Source organism: Callospermophilus lateralis, chromosome 8 (genome assembly GCF_048772815.1).
Source record: "Callospermophilus lateralis isolate mCalLat2 chromosome 8, mCalLat2.hap1, whole genome shotgun sequence".
Lineage (NCBI taxonomy): Eukaryota > Metazoa > Chordata > Mammalia > Rodentia > Sciuridae > Callospermophilus > Callospermophilus lateralis.
This window is the reverse complement of record NC_135312.1, coordinates 69006539-69023293: the sequence shown is the minus strand read 5'-3', so window position 1 is coordinate 69023293 and position 16755 is coordinate 69006539.

Genomic DNA, 16755 nt, shown 5'->3' with positions numbered 1-16755 from the left:
GTATACGACTAGAGATATGAAAAATTGTGCTCTGTGTATGTAGTAAGAATTGTAATGCATTCTGCTGTCATATATAAATAAAAAATTAATTAAAAAATAATGATCTATCTTTAGATATTTAGTAATTTTCCAGGTCTACTCTGTGTTGCTTATCAGTATTTTTCTCTTTCTTCTCTCTCTTGTCTGGTTTTTTAACACTCACCAGTGAAGTTCATTAATAACACAATCCTTGAACTATTGAAATTCTGTTTTCTGCTAACTTACAGCACCTCATCTCTTGGAATTATGATATACCCATTGTCTCTTTTTTGTTGTTGTTGTTTTTATCCCATGGGACTCATGGTTACTTAAGAGTGGACAAAGGATAGAAAAAATATACTGGTCATTTCAAAAAGTTCATTTATGCAAGAAATTTTTCTCAAATATAGGGCCTAGTGTTCTGGAACTTTTATGGAGGTAGATATGATATCATCTTATGTATTCCAATGAATGAAAATCTTATATTTATTGAGGTAAAGTTTGTATAAGTACTGATGCTCTTTGTCATTCCATTTCTACTTTCAAACATGACATTGGATATTTCTTCAATTGTGTTATTGTTTTTCTTAGTATAATTTTCTTTCCTGTCCCGGCAATTTCTTAGTTGTATTGATGTGGGTGTTGAGAGAGAGTTCAAAAGAATTACTGAGTAGAGAGTAAATAAAGATGTTGGAATAACTGACTAAATATATAGGAGGTTAGAAGATAAGCTTTAAAAATGTGAATTCAAACATGTTGATATTTAATAACTAGTACTTGTAGTTATTAAAATAAATAAATTTATAGCTCATTATTAAAATAAATAAATTTTGTGAGTTCTTTAACAGAACATTGATGACTAGAAATTAATGTTAGTAATAGAGTTTAGAGTTTATTCATGGTGGAGAAAAATGATGTCACCAAAACCAGCATTATGAGTTCATTTTTATTAAGGTTTATCTGTAAGCCATATACACATACATTGCATGAAATGATGCAACACAAATTTAGCCTAATCTATTGTACTTTATGTTGGACAGCTCCTAGATTTTCTGATCTCAAAATTTAGAGATGGAAAATATCATGTAAACACTGCCTTATTCAGCAGAGGTCATATAGGATCCTGATTCACTATTTCTCTTGTCATTGAAAAGTTAAATTTCCAACTCTGACTGAACAATCTGGTTACTGTACACAGTCATCATATTTGGCCTGGCGTTGGCCTCTGGGCTCTTCAAATCTCAAATTTCCCACAGTTTGGAGAATTCCCAGTTTGGAGAGTCAGTGCAGAATATTCAGAAAAGTTTTTCCTAGCAACAAAACATATAAACATAGTTGGATGTACATGGGGGCTCATAATCTAAACTTGGCAGTCAATGATGAACAATATACAGACTATTATTCAAGAAAGATAATTTGGGAAAGTATGTTTATTAAAATACAGACTTATTAAATATAAATATGCTTAATACATATTTAGTTTTGCAGGATACAGAGGCATACTCCTGTAATCCCCACAGCTCAGGCGGCTGAGGCAGGAAGATCATGATAAAATATAAAAAAAGGCTTGGTGGTTAAGCACACCTGGGCCCAATCACCAGTACCAATAAATAAATATATAAATATTTAGTTTAAAGGTAAATATAAACATATAAATGTCCTTCATGTGTTAGTGGCCCAAATTGTGTCATATGCCTATCCCAATCAAATGAATGTGGCCAGAAGGAATGAAAGAATAGAGCCCTTCTTAAAGACAAAACAGCAATAGAGTTGGGAAGAAATATTTACTCAGAAATTATTTAAGATGACATGTAAAGACATAGAGTTTACAAGTTCTAGATAGCAAAATCTAGAGGTACCTAATCAAAGGTAATTTGTAAGTAGTTTAGAAGACAGAAGATAGAAATTTAAATAACACAGTTCAAAATATGCTAACAATGTAAAGAGGAAAAAAATTGTAAATGCTATTCCTCCTCATATTATTTTGTAACAGTGTCTTTTTGAAAATAAGCAATATAGTAAGTTGTTCTAGATATTAATCGCTATGTTTTCCAGCCCAGTTATTTATTTTTGATTGTACTTTGCTCTTTATTTCTTATTTTCAAATTTTTTTTCATTCCATAACTGATATTATTGATATTTAACTTGTTGTTTGGCTACAAACTTATTCACTGAATTATTTTTTAAGAGTACCAATAAGCAATACTTTTCAAACATTCAGAAAAATTTTGTTTATGAACTTCCATTTATTTTTTTGGTGTCCATAGCAAGAGAATTACATTTGTAAACAATTATATTCTGTAGTACAAAAGCACAGGTTTCCTAATAGTTAATTATTTTTACATTCCTTTTCCATTACCCAGTATCTCATGGACCTAGTCACATGGAACTGGATAAAATTTGTGTAGAAATAAATAAACTTAATCTTTTTTACTGTAATATTTCAAAACCTAATTAGAATAATTTGAAAACAAGGAGAGGAGTCCAAAAGGATAATTTCAATGTTTTTGGAAGTGATGGCAAATATGTTCAATGCATACGTTGAAAATTCTTACTTGTTTAGGTTTATTCAATTGTGGAAAACTCTAGATCTAGGACAATAAAGCAAAAACATATTTTGGAGTAAATAGGAAGCAACTTAAAGAAGAAATCTGGATTTTACAAGGATATCTGTAATTTTGGTTTGAAATGCATTGATAGTGCATTGTAAATACACACACACACACACACACACACACACACACATACACACACACACACACTTAGTTAATTTAATCCAAAGAAGAATGTATTATTATGTAGCATATCCTGGGTATTCTGCAAGAATACAGAGCTAAAATAGAACAGGATTAACCTTCAAGAAAGTCATGATTACTTCAATTCTCTTGGCAGTATAAATAACTTTAAATTGTGTCTGAGTTAAGATTTAATTTTAAACTACTGACTAAATGGAAACAATTTTTCTGGTTAACAAATTTATTGCAAAGGCAGCTATGAGTTATCATAGCACAAACATACTTCATCTTTGTATAAATTAGAAGTTAATTTTTGCCACATTTTTCATCTCTATAAGTATTAGTGAGCTGAATGCCACGAGATTCAACTCTAACTCATCACACTCCACTCCCACATCATAGTGTCCTTATAGAGGTACAACGTATACACTTGGATGTTGCAGTCTTGGATTTAGTTAGCCTGGATTCACAGACTTCACGTACATTAATGTTCAATGTACGTGATATATAGACATTTCCTGTGGAGAAAAACTAGAGCCTTAATCAGATATTCAGTGCAGGACATCGTCTTCCCAAAAGGTTTGAAATGGAATAGAGAATCAAGCAATTCAATTTTTAAGGGGAAATTCATTATTTTACCAACTTAACTGTATTTAAATTGTTTTTTTTTTCCTGGAAATAGTGACCTAGTTAAAGTACTAAATGCATAAAGGCAGTCAAACTCTAGTTATCTGTTATAGCAAACTTAGTAAATTGTAAATTTTTTACAATGGAGTTGCAAATATAGATGGCAAAACTTGGAGTGGTAACTTTCTATTCAGAAGTTAGAAATTCTGTACTAAATCCAACTGACACAAGATTAAAAGGAAAATAATAAATTTCTTACTAAAGGACATTTTCTCTGGACTTGCTTGATTTGGTTAGGTTTTGTTTATTTAAAAAAATTGAAGATAATAAAAGTGGAGATTAACCTTTTAAAAAAATGCTTTACTAAAAATAAACAGAGATGACATTGTTTCATTCAATTCTAAAACTTTTATTCACAATACTTTATGTATCCCTAGGCATTTTTAGAAATGTTCATCTAAATTATCTATGAAGAAATATAGCAAATGTCTTAAATGGCATTTTTCAAAAAGGAGCAACAAATGTCCTGTCATCTGTAATTTTTTCGTTTAGTCAATACACATGATATTAAGCACTGTTTTAAGAAGTACCTTCCAATTGACAGGGATGGAGGTGTTACATCTCCTATCTATAGGTCTTTTCCTAGAATTCATAATAAAAGTAATATATTTTTGTCCACTCCTGAATAGAACAATTTCTGAGTTAACAGAAAGGTCTTCTCCTTCTTGGACTCACATAGATTTTTATGTTCAAAACAGGAATTTAAGAAAAAGAAATCTTGAGTGATTTTGAATAATTTTGCTATTTAGTCTTTCTTAAAATATGTAGTCCCATTTTTCCTCACTTTTGACAAATTATAAGGAATACTGACTTGTGGACCACATTATTCTCAGCGAAAGATGTAAGGGCAGTGTGTGAATAGCACTACAGAGCAGGGAAGCCTAGTCAACCTTTCAAAGTGTTAGATTTTACAGAATGATGGAGGCTGTGTATGTCCCAGATATATGTGACACATCATTTTGAGAGAAAAGTTGGTTGAGATAAGGAAAAGGAACACAGTACTTACATGCACACTGGTGTTTTCCTTTCCATGTAAATTATTTTTATAGTGTAAGAAAAAACATAATTCAGATAATTATTTTCATGGGGGAAGCAAAATTTATGTGAATGTAAATGATATCGAAAATTTAAATAAATGTGCCTCTCTATATATACACATACACAAATAAAAATGAAAATTATTAACTATTGAAGAAATATAAATTAACTGTACAATTGGACTCCTCTATATACCTATTATAATGGGGAAACTGAAGACAGACCATATTAAATATTAGCATTTGGAGGAACTGGACTTCTCAAATATTCCTCATGGAAATATACATTGTATATTTTTTTTATTTAAAGTAATATTTATTTAGTGGTATGAAAACAGTGTGACAATTTCTTAAATATTTACAGGTAAACTTGCCATACAATCAGGTGTTCTCCCCCTAGTTATTTAACCAAAGGAAAATAAATCACACATACATAAATCATGTTTAAAATAATGAATTGTGTATAGTTTATGGCAGATTTCCTTGTGCTAGGCAAAATTAAAAGAAAAAAATAACAGACAAGCATACATAAAAATTATGGCATATTCATTTAGTGGAATTTACTGGAAAATAGAAATAAATGAAGCATTGATACATATGACAGGCATAGATGAAGCTCTAATGATTAGGATAACTGAAAGAATCCAGCCCCAAAAGTCTACATACTGGAGTGTCATTTATACAAAAATGCAACTAGTGTGTATTACATTAATATAGCATATATATACAAATTAATTTACAATGGCAGAAATACATATATCAGGCTGTGTAATCTAAATATGTGTAGTTGATCATTATATCAATTATACTTCTAAAATATGGTACAGTTCGGTAAAATATATTGTGTTTTATTATAGTTAACTAGTTGTGGTATAGAAGAAGATATTTGGGAGAGAATAGAATAAAGTAAAAAAGCTAAATGTATAGTGTAATAACTTCCAAACCTGAAATAATTTGGAGGAATGGGGCACTTTATTTTGGAAAAGATACTGAACCATTACCCCTTACATTTCATCTCAGTAATTACATCATGAAAGCCCGAGGTTTTGTTTACTTGGATAAGAAATATCTGTAAATCACAAAGCAGATAACCTTATTTTCCTTATTTAGAGAATATGCATAACTTCAGGTGTAAGCATTGATGGAACTAATTCATTGACATTCTCCCTGTTTATTGTGTTCTTATTCTTTGATGAACTAGAATTATTCAAATTGGTGTGTATTATTAAGTAAATGTGTATGTTAATAACACAGAGAAAAGAGAATTCAAATCATAAAATTACCCTATCCAAACTTTGGTGACTTCCTCTCTGTTGTCATTAGTTTCCTATGATTCAAGCCATTGCCTTTGGAAGAATACCTGCTTTATAGCTATCAGGGGCTAAGGTAGCTTTGAAGAGCCTTAGAGTCAGGTTCTTAGTTCTTAGGTCCTTATCTTTAATAGAAACTCCAGTTTTCTGAATTCTCATTGCAAAATGCATTTTTGAAAAAAAAATTTTGAGATCTAATGGAAAAGGATTTATTTCCTCAACTACATTATTTGAACATATAGATATAGGTGTTATTGCTAAAAAAAACCACCATACAATACAACATAAATAGCCTTTCTTAAGAAGATAGAATTCTTCATGGAACTGATGAATCTAGAATTTAGTTGGGCACAAAAAGTGATCTTGATCAGAAATAAACACTTTTAAATAGGCAGTTGATTCCACCTTACATCACATACCCCAATACTTACCAACTCAGGTTTGAGTTCCCTCAGGGTTTGAGTGCCAGCTGGTCAAACTATGTTCACCAGACACAGTAGGCACTTACTCTCATCTCAGAGACACCAGACACAGATCATTTTTACTAAAGTCTAAATTTCAGTTCTCCTTCCACTAAGTCAATAAATTTAATAATTTTGAACTATCTCATTTGTTTCCCCGAGGCATATGGTACTGCTTTCTTTCTGTAGTTGCTACCATGTGACATTTCAGTATTCTTCCTAATTTGTCTTCTCAGTTCTTCAATCCCTAGGTGATGATTATTTATATTAAATATTATTTGTTAACACAACTGGGATGGTTTCTGCTTTCTACCTAGACTCTATGATTAAATATTCATTTCCATTATATTTGAATTCTCACACTTGAATTTTCATTTTTAATTTATTTTTTGTTGAGTAGTTATAAAAAGATGGCTAAGCTATGTAAAAAGTTTTATTTAGTTTAAATATATCTGCTCTTTCAATTTGAATGCAAGAAATGGTTTTATATTTTTCAAAACTTGATATGATGTGTAATGTAATATATATGTACGAAAATGTGAGTAAAAGTGGTTATGCATTTTTGTTTTATTAATCTGAGTAATGCTGAGGCTAGACAATAGACATATTTTTAATATTCTAAACATTAGAAATCAGGACTGCATTAAATCAGATACCCGAATTATTCATGAGATTTGATTTCAGGAGTAACATGAGAAGAAAGAACTACAATTGAGATATGGTTTGATTGTCTCTAATTTCCTGATAATGTCCATGAATTTGCTTAAATTTATAAGATTACTGCAAAAGCTGTGGCATTCATTGCCTCTTCTAGTAATTGGAGATTTTGGGATATATAAAGATAGCTTTATAAAATTTGTATTTTCTATTCTAGGATTGTAAAATACTTTTTGCTAACCAAGTGTTGGATTGTTTTGTTTGGAAAATTTATAGCTCAAGACACACATATATATTTTTTTCTTTCTAGAGATCATAACCCCACTAGTTTCTCCACTAAATCAGAATAAATCTTTTCCTAAATCTTCTGAGAATAAGTAAATCATGTCAGTTGTTACTGGATAAAATTTCACTTTCATTAGAGAGAGGCTGTTTTTCAAAAGTAGCCTTGAAGCCTGTATCCACACAGTGTGTGCAGCTGCTTCTGTCTCCACAGAAAGTAAACTAGCAGAATAGTGCAGGTTAACTGCTGATTTCAGTCCATTTAAAAGGAATTCTCTATAGCTATAAAACTGGATTGGAGATTACTTTCTCTAAGTCCCCCAAACTGGGCTTAAACTCAAAGTTAAATATCCCAACTGTGCTGATTCATCACTTCAGCAGAGCAGAAATCATAACATTTACATTTTGCATCTCATAATTCTTTGATTTCATCACCTCAAATTTGTACACTGGTAGCATGGTGACTTGTCGAACCCCTTTTTAAAAAAGAAACTTTCTAGAGTGAACAGCAAGCATTGCTTTGGCTCTGGGTATAGAGTTCAGATAAGCTCTGTTTGTTATTAATTTTTAGCATTTCTTGTCATGTGCTATTCATTACATTTCACATATAATCACCAAGTTTTCCTTACAGGCAGGGACTGTGTCCTCTCTCTCTTTATACCACTGCCACTTCTGGTATGGCTTTCACATGGTAGGTACTCAAAATTGTTTTAAAATGAAGATGATACTGGATTTTTTTTAGTCATGAAAGTGACCCGTTTGTTGCTACTATTGGTTTATTTAAACCCCAAATTGCAAGATTAACATTTAGAAAAAATAGTGAATAGTGAGATAAAATAAAGATAGATCTTTAAAGGTTATTTAGAATCTGTCTTTCTGTTTCCTAAGAAAATACTACTACTACTACCACTAACTACTACTACTAGTAATAATAATAATGGATAATAATGCCAACACAACAAATACAAATTTTAAAAAGTGATTTGCCTTTTTTTAAGTCATAATATTATACACACTGAGAGTTGTAAATACAAATACTTTTGCAGGAAAATGATATCTTATGATGGATATTACTGTATTATTTATAATTCATTTCTGTGTGTCTTAGTAGACAATTTGTACTTATTTTGATGACTCTGTCTAGGGAGACATCAACTACAATAACACTATTCATTTCCTGTGTTTTTGCTTTCCTCCTTTTTAAAATGTCTTTCCCATTTATTTGTCTCCTTACTATTTCACTTCTCATCATTTCATTTTATTGTATTCACTGTTCATTTTTCTCCAGCTAAAAACATCTATCATATATGGTAAGGCTTCAAGCAAAAGTTGACTAGCACTTCTATTTATATGTAAGATAATGTTTCTTGTATTTATGGCCAGGAAACAATGTTGTCTATTGATCATATCATTACTGACATGAAATATTTAATATCCTTTGTAGATACTATGAATTCCAGACTAGTAATAGATATATCCCTTGACATTATAATAAGTGACTTCCAATATTTAGAAGATTCAACTAACAAGATAATAATTACTTTTATTTATTGAAACTATACCATGTGCCAGATACTAACAAAAGTTGTGTGTTAATTTATACATAAGCAAACTCTACTAACAAATAACATTACCATACATTTCCATGTTGTAGACTCAGAAGATTAAAGGTTCAGAGAAGTCAAATTTTTTTCATATATAATGTTTGTTTACATACATAATAAATTATAGAGCCACAATTTGAATCTAGGCATTTTGGGCAAGAGCATCAAATTTGGCAATTCTTTCTGCGCTAAAATACTCATATAAATACTTTCTCCTGAGTCTCCGTAGTTGAATTTAAATAATCAGGCAGACTTTAGAGATGTGTTAAATATTTGTGAAGGTCCTTCTTCTCTTCATATCATTGTACTTATTTCATTTCCTTATGTTTAGTGTGAGTTCATGGAAGGAGTAAATAAACCCTAAGTTTATTTTTCTACCAATTGGATGTAAAGGATATCCAGTCACATAACTAAAAATAGGATATATTCAAGAGTTAAAAAAATAAATAAAAACCACAAACTATAGGTAGAAAGATGCACCTGTTCTTGGCTTTTATGAATACATTCTTCATACATGGGAGAAAATGTTTAACATGATCAGAGATAAAAATAACAAAAAAAATATTTGTACAGAAACGATGTTATCCTCAGAAAAAAATGTATTGGTCACCCTCACATGAAATAAAGCTATTTCATTATTTTTGTTTCCTTGACTAAAATAGCCCTCAGGCCTTTTAATCCCTATGCTAACAAATTTAGAAGAGTTGATTAAAATAAAATAGTGACTAAATAGGCACTGAAATAAAATTATTGAGATTGCTAATATGTGTCAAAGTATGATTCCTACATACCAATTCTCTTAAAATAGCACAGGAATAAATTATTCCACTATTTACCATTATAAATAAGAATCATATCCTCCAAGGTTCTCAATTTCAACTCTATCAATTCTTAAGTGAAATTGACATTGTATATCAACATAACATTAGAACCTTGGATTAATTAGTAATTTAAAATATTAAACTATTCTTCATGACACAAAAAAAATTTGAAAGCTACCTAAATTTTCATCTTTTCGAGTTAAATTTTACTTCTGTTTTGACCCATAGTAAAAATTCCCATTTGTTTTTATCTTATTGGATTTTATGTAAACTTTCATCCTTTAATTAATAGAATTGCTTACAGACAATTGTCTTTTTAGTGCCTTAGTTTCATTGGTAAATATATTGAATAAACAGTAGCAATTTATGGATATAGATGATTACCGAAATGTGTTCCCATGCATTATAAATCCTGTCCTAAAGAACATTGCTAACTACTTAGACAGAAATTGTGAGACACAATTCCTACCAAGAATGGTTCCCTGCCATCATATTGCTCCTCTATGTCACTTCATTTTATTCTACATGTATCTTGCAGTTCACCATGTCTCCTGGGATGCCTCATCCTTTTAAAAGCTTTCTGTCCTATACAGTGAATAAACTGTGTATTATTTTTTAAAGTTTCTTTATTAAGTCATTATTGTAGCACCTCTTGAATATTTAAATGTCCACAATTCTTGAGCAATCTTTGTTCATGTGAATTTTCTGCAAAATAACGTTCACAATAGTTGTGAGAAGTTTTACACAGTCTTTTGAAATTGTATTTGAAAATAATACATTGAGTTTTGCTGAAATATTCTGACACTTACTGAAAGTCCATTATTTTAAGACTACCTGTTGCTTGGGATCGATCGCTGGTAGACAACATAGGTTTAGAAGCTCTCTGGTTGCTGCCTTGTTGGTGTTCTGTTGGATCATTTTTAGTATGTTCTGAAGCAATAAAAATTGTACATTATATAAAGACAAATAACAGTAAGGTTTGCATCTTGAGGTTATTTAAGTTTTCATAATTTCACACTCATAATTCATTTATAATGCTTTCAGTAAGCAAAAGAAAACCTTTAGAAGAGTTGATTAAAATAAAATAGTGACTAAATAGGCACTGAAATAAAATTATTGAGATTGTTAATGTGTGCCAAAGTATGATTCCTACATACCAATTCTCTTAAATTGTATTTGTGGACTATAAACAAAATACTCATATACACTTGCTATTTTTTAATATCTGTTTTTTTTTATTTGTGAGACTGTGAAAATTTGACAGTTATATCTACTTTTAAACAAATTATGTTAATTTTAGGACAACGCTAAAGGTTTTTAGATTTGGGTATATCTTAAACCTAAAGACTGCATTACTCCTAGGTATGTAGAATCCTAGAACTTCTCCTCTGTGTATGTAATTTTATAGTGAATTCCATCTCCAAAATATTCTTTAATTGCTACTCTGATGAGAACACTGATATTTACTTATGTATTTACTGATATCAATATTTTAATTGATAATTTTTCAGCCCAAATGAATTTGTCATCTTAAAAGATTTTGTAGATTTAACATTTCTTGCTCTTTTTAGAATTTGTTTACTTTTTAGTGAATGAAATTATATATTCAACCATGACAGTTTAACCTCTGTAGATCTGAAAACTAAAATGCAAACTAGGCTTTTATTTCGATCAAGATTTGCCTCATACTTTGTAGAATTGTGTATTGCACAAAGCATACAATCCAAAATTAATTGTAATTAAATTCATTTACAATGCTTTCTGTAACCACAAGATTATTTTCCCATGATTTCTCATTCAGTTCTTATTATTTTATGGACATGTGGATGGATATTCTAATCTTCAGTTATAAATCAGAAAATAAATAAAAGTTTGAGAGACCACACAGGGTTAGAGTGCCAGTTCTTATACACCATGATGCAAGTCTTAATTGGAAATCTGTACCTCCTAGCATTAGAACCAGTCAGTGGCTGCGTGTGAGAGCCTTTGGAATGGCTCACTGATTAATCAAAACGTCACATCATAGGGCACCTCAAACCGTACTGACTGAGGCTGTCAGTCTAAGGGTGCTTTAATTTCATAAAAGCTTTCATAAAATGAATAATTTGCAATTCAAAATTGGGTTCACCTTTTCTAATTAGGTGAAATTACAGTTGCCATATTATAATTAAAGGTTACATGACAGACAGGAGTGTTTATTTGGATTATATCAGATTATTTTTCTGGGCTTTTGAATATTATAGCTTTTGAAAGCATGGATTTTTAAGCCTTCTGACAGATATCTATTTTTATTTAGGAGTAGAGCTGTTACCTCTTTCTGAACTTGAAATGCAGCTATGATTGTCTATATTATGGGGCTCATATTCAAATGCATTTCTCTTCCTACCAAACTGCCTAAAGGTAATGATGTCAGAATTTCCCTTCTAATGAGCACATGATGTCTCCCAGAGATGCTATGAAAAAATATCACTATGCCTCGAACTGAATTATCGTAATACCACTTAATAGTGCTTTTGAAAATGCCTCAAATTATACATCATAGGAATATTGAAATACAGAGATGGTATACAGGAATTGCATTCTAAAAAAAAACAAAAACAAAAACAAAAAACAGTAGTTTTTGCCTACTGGAAAATGGGAAATCTCTGAAATTTTTTCTGCAAAATACATGCACTAGACATTGGTTTTCCTCTACCTGTCCTCCTACTCCATAACTTTAACAACTTAGGGGCAATGAGGAATAGTTGCAAAGAATCTGGAGTCAGATTCCCTGGAGCTTAACATGAAGGAGGCCCCATCCTATAAAATGGGGCAAAAGCCTATGTTTGTAAGAATTCAGAGTTACAACATGCAAATCTCCTAAAATATTCTTTTAGCAAGTAGTTTGTACTCAGGAAATGTTAATTATCTCTCTTTTGGAAAGAGAATAAGTTTTGCTTACTGTACACTCTGGAAGTTAATTGTTTAAGATAATTTCATCTTTTATTTTATTAAAACTCCTAATCTTTCAAATTTCTTTAAAATATTATTATTTTGGTGAGTGAAATTTGTGAATAACCAAATTAACTCAACGTTATATAACTCTTATCAGCATAGTTTTTTTGGAGTTTTAATATTTTGCCTTTAATTAAACAAAAAGAATTAGTGCAGGGTTGGACAACAGTGATCTCAAAACATGATTCTTTAAATCTATAATATGTTGATTATATTCACTATACATTTTTTATTTTTATAAATTCACTTAAATATTTTACCATTTCATTATTAAAATATGGCAACTTATATCCAACTTCTATTAGGGTCTATCAAAATGTACAAATGCTTTCTGAAACTCAATAGCATGGAAATAATGGAATACATATATCTTAATATTTATTGAGATTTAGACACAGATGTCCTTCCACCTATTCTATGCAGATTTACGGAGTATACCATATGACAGATACCTTACCTTTCTCATTAATCTTAATATCAAATTCAAATATAAATATTCACAATTGATATTGCAGTTTCTCTTTTTTGATGTTTTGTGTTTTAGGTTCTTATCATAAGGATTTTAATGTGTTGGATTCCAATATAAATATCAAGTAATTAATTAATTAATTAAAACTTTTTAATAATTATTTATAGACAGTTTTTTCATAACAACAATTATAACAACCATTTTATTGAATCAAAATATTTTGTTTCTCTATGATAATCCAAAAAGCTTTTTATAAAAATGAACAGCTACTTTCTCTAAATGAGTTTGTTGTCATGGCAACTGAAGCTCTCAATAACAATACCATGCAAAGAACAGGATTGGATTGTTATGTTAATAGAATTTTTGAAATAATTAGATTATGATCATGCTTTGTCTTTTCTAGTTCAGAGATTTGTGTAACATTGCTAAACAAATTATTCTGAAAATATTAAATTGTTTACTTTAATCAGTTATTGTCATCGACTCTATTATCACTGTTTTATAATCTTCTGTCATATACATGTTACAGAATTGTCTAATTTGATTTTTATCAATTCATTGATTATCTCTTATTTTAAATTTTATTTGATGTCTCTTTCTGATTTTCATTTTGCAGTGTGTTTGGGGGCATAGGTGACAGCAAACTATAGGTAATAGGAATTAACCTTATTTAGCTTGAATATGCTGCCACACCAGAAAATACAATTGGGGAGTTATCCTTTGTTTCTTGCTATTTTGCAGAGGCTTTCATTCATGTATGTGTTCTTAAGACATCTGTGTCATTTTGATTTTCATAGAATGTGTTTGAATTGGGCCTGTGTCTATATGCAGAGGGCACCATCAGCAAATTCTTGAATCTGAGTTGCTGAGTGATGTTGGGGTTGGGAAACAGAGCTGGATGGGAATCTGTCACTTATAGATCTATACTATGTCACTTTTTCCATCACTGTGGATGGGATAGTGTAAACAAGTGTCAGAAAATAGACTGCTTGAACCATATTTTCTTTAAGATATTGAAGTTGCCTGGAGAAGATTTTAATTTGTTATTGGAATACAGCTTTTAATCTACAAATAACAAATTAAAGTTTATACCATCCCAAGCACAGGGGTGAACTACTGAGTACAACCAAAGATAGAGTGGTGCAGTGGTTCTTACCAATTTAAGAGACTGCACACAAAGTAGGAGGATTTCAGCAACTGGGAGAACCAAGGCTAATCACACACATGTTTGTAAAATTTATACGTAAACTTCAATGAAGCTTTCATGATGTAAGTAATTGACTGAGTCTTATAAAATAATAAAGGATGACAGAGGCAATAAATAAATAGGCAAACAATAGATAAAATATGTACCTATACATATAGAATGATAAATTACTTTTCAACATAAAAATGACTATTGTTTTTTAGTGAAAAAGATATAGATATTGCTTTTAGAAATAAAAAGAAGTATTCATCTGTACAGCCAATCTATTCCTTATGATGATTATGCAAGAGAGATTGATGTTTTAAATATCATTTTATTTGAAATAATCTAATTTTGATTATTAAGTTTATAAATTTGACTTAATTAGGCACATATTTATTATATGGAAACAGACTCATTTATACTTCATTGGTTAAGTTAAAATTCTACATACCATAAACCCAATCCTAGTTCAAACTAAAATTACTCACTGCATTGATTAAATACCTACCTGTATTCAATCTCTGAAAATCTGTTTCTGAACTTCAATTTTAATTTAATTAAAATTTTAAATTGATATTTTTTTGAACTAGCTCTTTTAAATTTGTATTTCTTTATGTTTTTAAAAAAATTCTCTTTATATCTGGATATTACCCATCATCCAAAGCAAACCAATCGTTTACCTACCCAACCCCATGCAAAAATATTTCAAATATCACTGATGTTTCTATAAATTCAGTCATATCTTCTCTGATTATTGAAGAATAAATGTACTGACTAACTTGCTAATTTCATTAAGTTGAGTAGATAAGAACTTTTATTATAATAGGAAAACAGGTTACTAAGGCTTAATATAAAAATGATCACAGAAAACCAAGGAGAAGACAAATAAATTATGTGGCTCATAAAAGAAAGGTAATTCAACACTAACAATCAGGAACAATTAAATTTCTGTTGTGGTTGCTAAGAATCAATACATATTTATTGAATGTGTATGTTATGCAAGAAAGCATTTGTGGGGATTGATTGTGAGCTGGGAAATCCATCAACCCTAACTTCAAAGAATGTATTGTTTAAGTGGTTGAAGTTAAAAATGTAAGTTAAAAATACAACAGACACCAGAATGGCAATATGTAAATCAATGGTTGTGCAACTGATGTGATTCTGCAATCTGTATATGGGGTAAAAATGGGAGTTCATATCCCACTTGAATCAAAGTGTGAAATATAATATATCAAGAACTATGTAATGTTTTGAACAACCTACAATAAAAATTAATTTAAAAAAAAAAGCAAACAAACAAACAAAAAAAGAAACCAGGTGGGAATACAGAGATCACACCAGATGCCAATGTGGCGAGTGCATGTGACATGATTGTACATTGCAGAAGCCAATGTCAGACCATGAAAGGCTGAAATGCAGATGCTTCACCATCTGATATTACTGTACTACATATAATTTCCAGAAATTAAACTGATCCAGGAAAAAAAGGAAGAAGGACGGAAAGGAGATTTTAAAAAAACTAAATTAAAACCTGAAAGTCCTGAGAATATTTTGAAGAAACTGAGTTTACTTTGAAGTGTTTCAGTTAACTGTTTCTCCTACCCAGCAGAAAATCATCTGCATCAGAATCTAACAGTGGCAATAAATAAATAAATAAACAAACAAACAAACAAACAAACAGAATTTAAAAAAAAAACTGGTTATGGATAAATAGCACCTTGTTAGAGTTTATAAAGAAGCAAGTAAAGAAAAGTTGGCCAATAAAATAATCTTCATGTGTACAAATAATTTTTTCTAATTTTTAAATAAGTTCAGGGATTTCAAGAAGAGGGATTGAGCACTGGAGCTATAGAATATAGAGTGTTGGAAAACTTTCAGAGACTCAGCACATTCATATCTTTGCCTCTCAGCTGTCTTTCTCTCTTCTCTTGATCACAAACTCATTTCTTGGTATGCTATTTGCATACAAGCCTTTGTGTAGATATGTTTTTAATGTGCAAGATTGTGGAATGCTTGGATCATTTTATAGGCATATGTTTGAAATTTTAAGAAAGTGTCAATTGCATTTCAGAAATTGTCATTTTAGGCATACAATTTGCACCTTCACCAGAAATGCTTGAGAGTTCCAATATTATGTTCTTGCTAACACTTGAATGAGCAGCCATTTTAATTTTAGATATTTTAATAAGTAGGTAGAAATATGTTGCTTTTGCTACAATTCACATTATCCTATTGCAAAATTATGTTGATCATTTTATTATAAAATATGCTTGTTTGTTATCCATGTATTTTATTTAAGAAAGTCTGCAAATTGTTTGGAGGGGTAGTATTAGTCTTTTTATTATTATATAATAAGAATTCCTTATGTCTCTAGGATTAAGTCTTTTGTAGGATATTTGTTTTGTGAACATTTTCTTTCAGTCTCCGGCTTGTCTTTTTGTTTTCTTACCAATGATGTTTGAAAAGAAAGCTTTTAAAATTTTGATGAGGT